The sequence below is a fragment of the Amblyomma maculatum genome, chromosome 1 (genome assembly GCF_055883805.1).
Source record: "Amblyomma maculatum isolate TAMU_Amacu chromosome 1, ASM5588380v1, whole genome shotgun sequence".
NCBI lineage: Eukaryota > Metazoa > Arthropoda > Arachnida > Ixodida > Ixodidae > Amblyomma > Amblyomma maculatum.
The window spans coordinates 261,065,711-261,077,575 of NC_139344.1; positions in this window are offsets into that span (position 1 = coordinate 261,065,711).

The following is an 11,865-nucleotide window of genomic DNA, read 5'->3' on the forward strand; positions in this document are numbered from 1 at the left end:
GAAAAGTCGGGGCGGGGGAAGGTTGAGGGGGGACACTTATACTCCGCCTTAGCGTTAATGGCTCCTCTTCGTCGGCTCCCCCTGCGGGCTCTTGTACTAGTCGCTTAACCAGTCGTTTATCTGTGCCTCTACTGTACCCCATATATATACTCTTTAGCCTACACTCGTCAGCTAGTGCACGATTACATGAGGCACCACCCCACTCCGCTTTAAAAAGGCCGTGGAATGTGTTTGCATGACCCTTAGGGACAGCGTCTCTAATGGTTCCGTGATGTCACACGACCCGACTACCACTTAGTGCACGGCCATGTCATATGACAACCACCACCTTCGATAAGCATGTCCGCGATTTTTTGTCTACTACGCCGGCGCCGGACTTGTGGAGAACGGGGCCTTAATCTGCAAAGCGGCATTGCACGCAGAGCAATATGTGGAAAATAGATTCGCGCTTCGACGACGCTCGTTAGGAGATTAACTTAAGCCCATCGCTGGCATATATGACTAATCGCATCCTTCCTTGATACAGCTGAAGTGCTCGCCTATCGGTTAATTGAAATATGGACTTTGTCAGAGATTGCCGGATATGATTTTTTCATGCGGCTGATTTGCCAGAATCAGTTGAAGAACGAAAATGGGTCATTGCCGAGTCTGAACCTTTAAGCTATTTCATGCACTTGTTCATCCACTGCAAAAATTCAATAAACGCACGCACGCACGCGCAACCGCAAAAGTAGGACGTCCTCTTTCATTTTGAACCTCATTTTTGTCTCAGTGGAGAAGGATCGTGGTCTTTGGTCACGCTGTTATCCTAGTAAACCGATTACCACAATTTTCTGTTGTGGTTTTTAACACTAGCAGCTTCAACGGCAGAAGAATCAATTTTTAGGTGCCATTTGGTCACAAAGGCACTTCAAGACAGGAAGGGCATGGGTCTCGAGCTTTGAAGAATCTTAGGTGTATGTAATCTACCACAGGAACGACGCACAGCTTATACTATACCTCGAATAGTTGACCTCTGTAACTGCTGTAGTCACCGCAAGAACTGACCTTTGTGACAGGGTCCATCTCTGTTGTTTCGCCCGATATCTCGTTCACCGAACTGTGGAACAATAGGTTCCCTTCTCACTGCTATATGCGTTTACATATAATGGCTAGTGAAGACAAATATTACCTTCTTCCCATTCACCAGCCCCAACGAGTATGATCACCGCTGGCAGCAAGCCTGCACTCAAGCCAACGTGCGGCGGCGGCGGCTAGTCGCACCTGCAGCGTATACGTGCGCAGTCTGCGGGTCAAGGCAGCAGACTGTTCACCCCGCCATATCTCACGGAAATAAAGGCGCGCTCTGTAGTCTCCGAACGCCCGCGTTAAATTCCATTAGGGGACATTGTTCCAAGCGAACTGAACGGCATACTCCGGTCGAAGCTAACCATCGGGGTCGCACCAGACGCGAGAGGCAAGACGCCCATCGTTGCTTTGGGAACCACGGCTCTCTGTCTAGGGAAACTGCAGGCGCTAACTGCGACGTATAATAGTCCACTCTGTCCATCGTCCTCCTCTCTCGGCGCGTCTCTCTGCGTATGGACCGCTCTACGTCGAGCAAGGGTGGCTATGTGTACGCGTATATATAGTTAATGCGCGTATAGCGTTACGGAGTCGCACAGCTGCGCATCTATAGCGTACACAGCAAGACGAAACAACGGACAGGAGACGAGCGCAGACGACACGGACAACCACTGGCTGCATTGCTGTAGCTCCTCCTCCCAAAGAAAGCGTCAAAATATACGACTGTGGACAATATATATATATATATATATATATATATGATCGTTACGTATACGTAACGACCAAGTAAAGAGAGAGAGCGAGAACCAAACAAAGATTTTTCCAGATCTTGTGCCGTTCTGGCAAGCGTGTCCATAAGATAGATATATATATATATAAAAGAGATGGGGGTTAACTGACATATCTAACCGTATAGCTTTCGGCATTCAAACCAAAGAGGAAGACACTACCGTTACAGTCGTCTCTGCTTCCGCTTTCCATTTCGCCCTCAATCACTGCAGTCAGTCAGTCAACAACAAACTTTGCTTTTCTTTTTTTTTTGCGTCTCACCAAGCGACTGTATTATTATTATAATGATCGTGCAGTACGAACGCTAACAAAGACAGCTGCGCGGGAGCAAACACAATTCTGGGCTACGCCATCTGCGACTGTGTCTTCTGCAGCTGTGCTCTTGCCATTTTAGCTCCGTTATCGTAATCATCACTGCCGCTACCAACAGAGTAGCTCAACCCAATATTCTGAATGAACACGCGTTTCCTCTTTACCCCGCTTACCTTCTCGGTTTGACCTTGGCCGTCGCTTGCACAACGATGAATGCAGTGTCCGTTGCCTCTACTGTACAGTCGCAAGCAAAAGTGGTATATAACGCTCAGCCGATGGCAGAGCTCGAAAAATTTGCATTTCAATGTCATTTAGCAACAGCTATTTCAAATCGAGATAATCGTGGCGGTGCTCCATTTTATCGATATGCAAGTGTCGCTGTGGCTGTCACTGTCGCTAGAAGACATTTCGACGCAGTTTTGCCGACCCTATAGAACATATATAGAAAATGAAAAACCCGGATTAAGAAGGACACCTTCTATGACAACTCAAGAGGCCTTCTTTTTGAAGCTAGATCAGAATATCTTAGAACCCGAAGCTACAAAAGAAAGTTTAATTAAGAAGATGAAATTTGCGCTCTGCAGATGCCCAGAAACAATTGAACATCTTAAACTGGAGGGGGACAGTATCCATCCAGATGTCGATGCGGACAGCGGACATAGTCGTAACAGAGGAAGCGTAAATGACTCGGCGGTAGACGTTAGCAAGATACTTTGGGAAGATAGGTGGATAAATAGCAGGAAGGGGACGCATGGAAACTAAATCGAAATTTAACACGGATATTTAAACTAACACGGGTCTAAAAGTAACGTCGTTAAAGTTCAAGGGTTATCTAAGTTAAAAAGAATAAAAAGTTTGAGCATGGTGATGACTGTCCCCACCCCGTTTCAAAGGGGACGCTCTTTACATACATACATACATACATACATACATGCATACATACATACATACATACACACATACATGCATGCATACATACATACATACATACATACATGCATGCATACATACACACACATACATACATACATACATACATACACACATACATACATACATACATACATACATACATACATACATACATACATACATACATACATACATACATACATACATACATACATCTCTGCCACCGGCAGCGAGTTGTATACCACTTCTGCTCACGACTGGACATGTCTTCCCTCCCACACTGCATCGAAATAGCCTTCCTGACGACATTGCTAACACCAGAGATCCTTCCATGTTCAGATATAAAAGATCCATACTTCCCTTATACTGGTTTTTCGTGCTCTTACAAAAATAACTGTTAGTCTTGCGTGAAATGTAACCAACTGTGCTTGTTTACTTTTATGCAAGTTTATTGACTTTTCATGTGGCCGCATTTTTAACATCGTATAAGGTTTGTTTGGGTTGAACTGTATTTAGTGAGTTTTGCTTGCAGTCTGTGCCTAATTTTTCATTTATCTTTGTCCCTTTACTCTTATATCTTGCTATTTCGTGCGCACTTCCCATTTCTACCCTGTCATTTTAAAAAGAGGCTATAAGTTAATTTAATTAAAAAAAAAAACAGTTATTTTGGTTAACGAAATGCTCACTGTGCCGGTACACTTTGTACCGGCACAGTGAGCATTCCGTTAACCATTTCGTTAACCTGGATGTTCCAACGTGCTTCAGAAATATTGTACTTATTATATTATCGGACCCTGAACACAACTGCGTATGACACGAATCTGATCAGTTACCGCACCGCAGTTGCACCGCGTGCAACTGCGCTAGAGAGCGATGCCGGCCGTCATCTCGACACCAGCCGAGAAAAGGAAAAAATTCGGAAGGGACACCTAAAGCTGCTTACGTGTTTGAATGCGAAAACATTATATAGTCCAGTAGGTTAAACGTTTTAGAGTGCGGTTTTCGAAGTGTATTCAAGTTCTTTCTGCGGCTGTTGTATTCGGTGCGTGCATATATGCGCATTCCATGTAGACCGCCATGTTTCACGCCACTTATGGGAGTCGTATTCGCCGAAAGCACATATGTCATTGGTTCGAATCCATGTCGCATACTAGCCTTCAATTACACTAGCAAATGTGCAACAAGGAATCGTGTGACACCATCGGAACGCTGTATGAGAAATAGTCGAGTCAAAAATTTGGATACGAAAGACAGGAAAATTGGTGCCACATGGGCTTCGGACAGTGGTGAGTATACGTACAAACGACGTATTAGAATTGCCTGAAGTGTCGGTGGCCTAGGTCGAGCGAGGATGGGTCTGAATGTATGCAAGTGATCGGTTTGCTGTGTGCGTGATATGGCCGCTTGATGACGTCATCCAGTTTTACTGCTGTGCAGCTGCTGTTGACGTATTTTGCTAGCCATCCCTCGGGAACGAGAGTCGCGTCATGGTAATGATATTGCACTTAAACGTGTGCTTGCAAAGTGCACCCGATCGGTATTACTTAATCCGCTCAGAACCCGGCCAATGCCCGTAAAGCTGCAAACCTTGTTGACCTCATTGTTATGGGTCAGCAGCGGATCACGGCGCGGGTTAGAGTCCTGACCCGACCAAACCAGCTGCGCGCGCGAGTAACAGCAGAGCCAGGACACCGCGGCTGTCAACGCTTCCGCCCGACGGTGGCCACGGCGGCGGCGATTTCCACACGCTGCGACAACACGCCGCGATTGCTGCATTCGCCCCTGGCCTCTTCACGGCGAGATTGAACGCCCGCCTCGCGGGAACCAAACAGAGCGTCGCAAGAGGAGCGAACATCATGAGCGAACTCGGCTCCTGAAAGACGCGTCGCCGCGTACGGAGCTTATCGGGAGCAAGAAGGAAGGGGGAGCGATACCCAGGAAAACACTGCGCTCGACCATTCGGCGCGCACATTTATCGAAAAGGAAAGCCGAGATGCATGCGCGGCAGAAAGCGCAGATTACGTAACGTGCTCCGGCGATGCCGGCTTCCTGAGCGCGGAACCTGCGTCGTCGAGGGAAGAGCTGTTCGATGTCACTCGGGGAGCGCTATCTGAGAGTCGCTCGAAATCAACGACCTTGCTCCCAATGCCGTTTTTGGCTCTGACCTTCTGCTAGGCGTCTGCTGGGGCAGCTGATGTGCGCATTTACACCGCGTGTCCCGATCTGCAGCGCACTGCCACTCGAGTCCTCGTTTGGCTTCTGTCGGTCCAACTCTGTCTGTGTGCCCATGCTAACCATCGATCGCTTTATTGTTTCATCTGCTGATTAATTGCTGGTCGAACCCGACTGCATCATCTGGTAGGTTGACGACAGCTCGAAGGAGTGTGCAAAAGCCGCGCCGAGCTCGCGGAGGAAAGTGGACGCCGCAGTCCAGCCTCGTGAATGCGGCGTGCATGTGGTTACAGGCACAGGCAGTCTGACACACCACAGTATAGCGACATCGCTGTGAATGGTCCCTACAGCTAAAGCAATTAAGGTATTTAGATCGGCACAGAAAAGAGCATAAAAAATAAATATCTGGTAAGTTAGAAGCAAGATGAGAAAAAAAAAAAAAGACGAAAGGTGTTGCCTGTTCTAAATAGGTATGTACGATGGCAATGTACGAGATAAAGCAGAAAAGCACCGTTCTCAAAAGAAAGAAAGAATGAATCATTTCGTGCTCATGTGAACTGCATGATTGACAACAAAAGCGTTGTTTAAGTCACGCCTACTGCGCTCACTGTGATTCCATTCCGCCATGACTAAATGCGCGCAATCTTTGTATGCGCGTTAAACTAAAGCAGGAATTCCGTTTTCACACAACAAATGGCTTCAGATGAAAAATATGCGCAAGTGACAACTATAGGCTGGAACACCGAACACTTTCGTGGCACGCCAAAGGGGTGAAATTACTCACGAACGGCTTGGTCACAAATCCTATCGACCAAGCACTAAAACCGATAATTTTTTTCTAACCCACCGCTGTTCCATTTCGTATCTCGCCGACAGACCAAGATAGCCAAGACGCGAGCGAAGACGAACCACCCTTGTTCGGCGCGACGTTAACGAGAACCCACCACGGAGCGGCCAAAGTGCCGCCTCGCTGAAACGCAGCAGCAGGAAGAGACTGCGTGACCCACTTGGGACCAACACTGCCGCCGCCAAAGCTGCAATGAATGACGACTTCTCGCGCATGCGGCACGATTAATCGGGGCCCGAAAGGGCACAGGCGATAGGACGCGCGGCGCAGATTGGTCCGCCTCGGAGATAACGCCCGCACAAAAGGGTGGGGGGACACGCAGAGAACAACAGTGCTCACTGGGACGTCGAAGGAAGAAAAAAAAAAAAAAGGCGTCCTCATGAAGACCCCCTCCTGCACCGCGCTTTATCTGCGGCGTACTTTACACGAGTTCGGTGAACTGGCCACGGACGCCCCTTTCCTCCACTGCGGGAGACCACGGCCAACCGCCGGAAACACGGGCGCCGGCAGAAATGCTCCTGCCGCACTGTTCGGTAATAATGCCGAGCCCACACCCCTCGGAGCTGCTGTCACAAGTCTCTGCTGGAAGCATTGAAGTCCGGCGAAGACTTCTAAACTTGTGTTAGTGTTTCCCGCGTTTGCAAAAACAAAATACGAAAGCAGACAAAAGTCGCGAGCGCGTAATTACCGTTACCCGTTGACAATGCTACAGCATAAGATGTTTTAACTAGGTTCAAATCGTATGGTTAAAATTTCCTGCCGTTTCGTGTGATCTGCTGCATGACTGCGAGATGGCACTCCCAACCGCCCTTACTTATCTTTTTTTGTGTGTTACTGAAACGGTAACGCATTCGAACTTTATCTCGCTCGTGCGTGCGTACTCTTGCTTTCGGACCGACTTGAGCTTGCTGGAAATGCAGACTAGCAGTTTTAACACGCGGGATGTTGTTTTAAACACTACCACACTTCGACTCAACCCGTCAAGGTCTGGCTTCGCGCCAAGGAGGTTATTGTGCCATGGACGGTGAACTGCCGGCTGTGTGACCAATCAGAGAAGATATATGTCATTGCTTCGAGGGGTGCCATTACGATGTGCTTCTCTGGAACATACTTCGGCGGCCAATTAAAAAGGAAACCAAAGCCTAATCTTGTACTCTCAAGTTGCTGCCTCCACTGAACCCATCGGCGCTTCATGCAATCTGTTAATGTTGACTGCACCTTTTAGCTTGTGGAAGGGTCGCATGATGGATCGCCCTGGGGATTGGCCTCGTACAGCGAAGTGTCTGTCCAGGTGGGTGAGATGTATGAAGTCGGGAGTACTTGTGTCGGCACTGCGGAATTCTGCTCGTGTTCCGAGGCCGATTTTCAGAACAACGCGCCGGTGCGTTGTTTTTCCTTCTGCTTTGCATTTAATATTCTTTATCCCTCTAATCATCATAAGACTACTTCCTGTCAATACCAACAAAAAAAAATTATCCCCAACGCTTGCCTTGGACTCGTAGACTGTTGGCTCCTTTCAATTCTATAATGACGAGCCCCTCATTTCCCCTTCAATTGTCTCTTTGTATATGTATTATGTATATATATATATATATATATATATATATATATATATATATATATGTGTGTGTGTGTGTGTGTGTGTGTGTGTGTGTGTGTGTGTGTGTGTGTGTGTGTGTGTGTGTGTGTGTGTGTGTGTGTGTGTGTGTGTGTGTGTGTGTGTGTGTGTGTGTGTGTGTGTGTGTGTGTGTGTGTGTCGCCTATCATAGCCTGAGTCGCTTTGGGACGTAAAACATCATAAATCATCCCGGTTTCTGTTCGTAAAGCTCAAATGCCATAATTTCCAGGCTGGACTGCATTTTATCTGCAGCAATATTGAGCTCCTATAGCTGCTTCGTTTTTTTTTTTTTTTCTGTCTTTATTGGCTTCAGTTAAATGGGCCTCCAGATATCTTTGCAAGGAACAAAAAGAGAGAGAAGCGAGTATAAATGGGTTTTAGGGAAGAGCAGATAGAGGTGCGCGTCATGCATTGGGGTTTTCCGGCTCTTGTGGCTGGGTGGCTGTGGCGCTGCTCCGCATGCAGCAGACGCATTTATTTACTGGTCGCGTCTGCCGCAAACCAATCGATCAAACTCGAGGAAAACGCGCCTGCCGATTACAGAGATTTGTGCCGTAATCGAGTATGCGCCAAGAAGTTGTAATTAACAAATTAAACACTGCACGTCGAACAACGCTACAGCATCCATTGATTAGATAGTGCAGGAAAATCGAGAATGGCTGCCTGTCACGCGCATTCTTCACCGCCTCGGCGCGAGATAAACCACTGTCGGCGATAAAAGAAATAAGCGGATATGGAGTACAGAGCATGGATAACCAGAACTTTATCAGTGAGGAAGAAAGATAACAATGCTGTAAAATAAACATAAACTAACTTTGTTTATTTATTTCAGTAAGCCAAGAAGTGTTACAGATATAGAGTTAAAATTAGATACGAGATAAAACAATGATACAGTCATTCATACCAAGGGCCGCGCGACATCTTCAGAGGCGAAGGTAGCATCAAGGTGGTTCTACTCCTCTCCTTTCGCCCCAAATCAGTAGCTTTCGGTTGATTCCGGCGTTCCTCAGGGTTCCGTCCTTGGACCATTACTTTTTTTGCTTTTTATAAACGACATTGCTTCCGACATACCGATTAAAATACGCCTGTTCGCCGATGATTGTATACTTTATCACGAGATATACAGCCAGAATAATCAAGTAAATACGTCTTTGAGTAAAATTCAGGTCTGGTGCAAAACTTGGCAAATGTGCATAAACTACAAAAAAAAAAAAAAACAGTAGCTATGACTGTGACGCGAAAAGTCAATCCGCTGAAGTTCTGCTACAACATCGATAACAACACGTTATCTCGGGTAAATAATTACAAATATCTAGGAGTTATAATCACGTCAGATTTAAAATGGAATGACCACATAACGTACACAGTAAATAAAGCTATGAGGCAACTTGGATATTTGAGGAGAACCCTTGCTAAATCTCCAGCAGAAATCAAACTTCTTGCCTACAAATCTTTCATTAGACCGGTTTTAGAATATGCGGCAGTTGTTTGGGATCCGCACACAAAGATCAATGTCACCAAACTTGAAAATGTCCAGCGTAAATGTGTTAGGTTCATATTCAATTGTTATAGCTGGAAAACGTCCCCAACAGCACTATTACAAACAGCTAATTTAGAAACCCTGCAGGCAAGACGATGCCGTGAAAGATTAAAAATGTTTTATTTGATCTACCACAACCAGCTTGGCATAGATAGAAATGCATACTTCCATTCAGTTACCCAACGACAAACCCGTTCTTTTCATTCTAAGAAAGTGAGCGATTTTTCGTGCAGAACAAATGTGTTCAAAGCCTCATTTTTTCCTAAAACTATCCGTACTTGGAATGACCTACCTGCAAATGTGGTTGAGTGTTCGACGTTGCCTTCTTTTCTGAGTGCATTCCATGATAGATAGCGGTGTTTCACATTGTCACATCATGGTGTTTACACTTCACTTTTTTCGTTCTTTTTGCTCTGTGCGAGATGCCTTTTTTTTTCGTTGTCATTCGCAAGATAGAATGTACTATGTATTCTCGTGAATTGTATTCTTCTGTACCCCCCACTCCTGCATAAAGCCTGACATTCAGGCTGGCGGTATGCAATAAATAAATAAATAGCGTTCGACGGAACTTCGGGGACAATTTTCCAGAACAATCGAAAGGCGCTTTGTCGGTACCGATCGTTCAGTTTCGAACTTGCCAGACAAATGAAAGTGCGACGTTCGTGACACGTGAGCAGAGCGCTGTCGAAGGGACACGAGGTCTGCAGCTGAGGAGGTGGCATCACTGCTGGGCGGAAGAGATTACACTGCAGACACAGCCACAAATGGTAGGGAGAAGGGGCATGCGTTCCCCTTCGCCTAAGCCGCAGCTGGACAGGGCGCGAGCTCAGCTGATGACTCCGTGACTGCAGTTCCTCTAATGAGCCCCGCAGTCAGAAACAGCAGAAGAGCGCAGGAGACGAAGAATAAATACTTTCCGGGCTTTTCCATGGGGTCAGTGCGTGCCGAACTCGTTTGGTTTTCGCTGGGAATCGGAATACAACTCGGCCGTTCGTTTAGAAAACTGCGAATCTACGCTGAACGCAAAAAAAAAAAAAAAAAAAAAAAAAAGTCAAGGTTCACTTTGCGACAGCGTGGAGCATATCGTTATCGTTTCACCCGCTCACGAGACACGCCGTTGAGGAACCGTGCTAATTTCGGCCACTCGCGGCTCTTAAGCGTGAATCGAAACGAGACCTCAACGGAAACACGAGCGTCTTTGCATTTCGTCTGCTCCGATGTGTGGAAACTATAGACGATCAACCTGAACCAGTTAGTGCATGGTTAGGGAGGAAAAGCCAGTTCTGAAATGCGGGACAGCACGAGACAACGCGCGCTGTGTTCATTTGATGTTTCGTTCTGTCCCGCAATCGCCGCGTCGGATTCCACTTGACGCCGCGTTCGAGGATCGAGCTCTTGAGGCCCTGAACTCTGGATGAATGGCGGAACGTCGCAGAAGATGAGTCACTGCGGCTGGTAAGAAGGATAGAGAAATGAGATGAATGCGCGCATCGTGCGAGGTAGACAAGACACAGCAAACACGGCAGTCAATGCCCTGCAAAGGTTCTCACGCGCTGCATCATTTAAAGGCAGCTGTGTTGGTGAGGTCGACTTGTAAACGAAGGTCCTCCGTCGTCATCACTAGCTCAAAATAAAAGGAAATAGCACCATACAGTCCCGATACTAGCACGTTAAACTAAAACCGAACAAAACGGTTTGAAAACGAAGTACGGCATCGTCACCATCGGCAGGAGCGGTCGGCAGGAGCTGCCAACTTAGGTCTCTCGTTTCACATGGGACGGTTAAGTCATAATCAGCCTGCTAGGACCCTGGCATTCACATTACCCCTATAGGCCACTAAGGCACGTTCATAAGGCACGAGCAATGCTGCAGCATTGCTCGTGGTTCATCTTGGCGTCACATCATCATCAGCAGCAACAGTCCACCATTCCTCCAATTAACCCGGTCCTGTGCTAGCTGCATTCACTTGACCCCTCGCTCAATATTTGGTTTAGCAGCGTTGAACCCTTGTAATTTTTTTCTTGTCTCGTTGGAAACTTCTTTTTATGAATGTGAGCTAAATACTCCGTTACGTAACAGAACAAGCCTTCCCGTGTACCATGGACCGCGAACAATAATGCTGCAGCATTGCTCGTGGTTCATCTTGGCGTCACATCATCATCAGCAGCAACAGCAGCCTGACTATACCCACTGCAGGGCGAAGGACTATCCACTATTCATCCAATTAACCCGGTCCTGTGCTAGCTGCATCCACTTGACCCCTGCGAACGTCTTAACCTCATCCGCCCACCTAAGTTTCTGCCGCCCCCCGTTACGCTTTCCTTCCCTGGGAATCTAGTTTGTTACCCTAAGAAACCATCGGTTATCCTCTCTTCGCACTACATGTCCTGCCCATTTCTTCTTCTTGATTCACACTGGAATGTCAGTAACTTGAGTTATTTCTCTAACCCACTCTGCACGCTTCCTATCTCTTAACGTTGCACCTGCCATTTTCGATCCCATATCTACCGCGTTGTCCTCAACTTAAGTAGAATCCTTTTCTTTAGCCTCCGTTTCAGCCCCCTAGGTGAGCACCGGTAAGCTCAAACCGCTAAATACTTCCTCTTTTGC